Here is a 266-nt window from a genome sequence, read left to right on the forward strand (position 1 = left end):
GTTTCAGTTTGCGGTTCTTCATTTTTCACTTAAAACTGCAGGTAGCTCTCTCTTCATCGCAACCTCGACAATCCAAGATACTGAAGCGTATTTCTTCCCCGCCGCGCACCTTTTTAACATATGCATTTCAGACAAATCCACAGCGACCGTAATGCTATTTCCAGCCCGGTTCCTTTGATAAAGAGATATAACGCAACAATTCTGCAACATTGTCTTGAGAAAGCAATTCCTCAGGACGTCACAACAATTCCTAGCCTCATTTTTCA

Source organism: Carassius auratus, chromosome 43 (assembly GCF_003368295.1).
Source record: "Carassius auratus strain Wakin chromosome 43, ASM336829v1, whole genome shotgun sequence".
Lineage (NCBI taxonomy): Eukaryota > Metazoa > Chordata > Actinopteri > Cypriniformes > Cyprinidae > Carassius > Carassius auratus.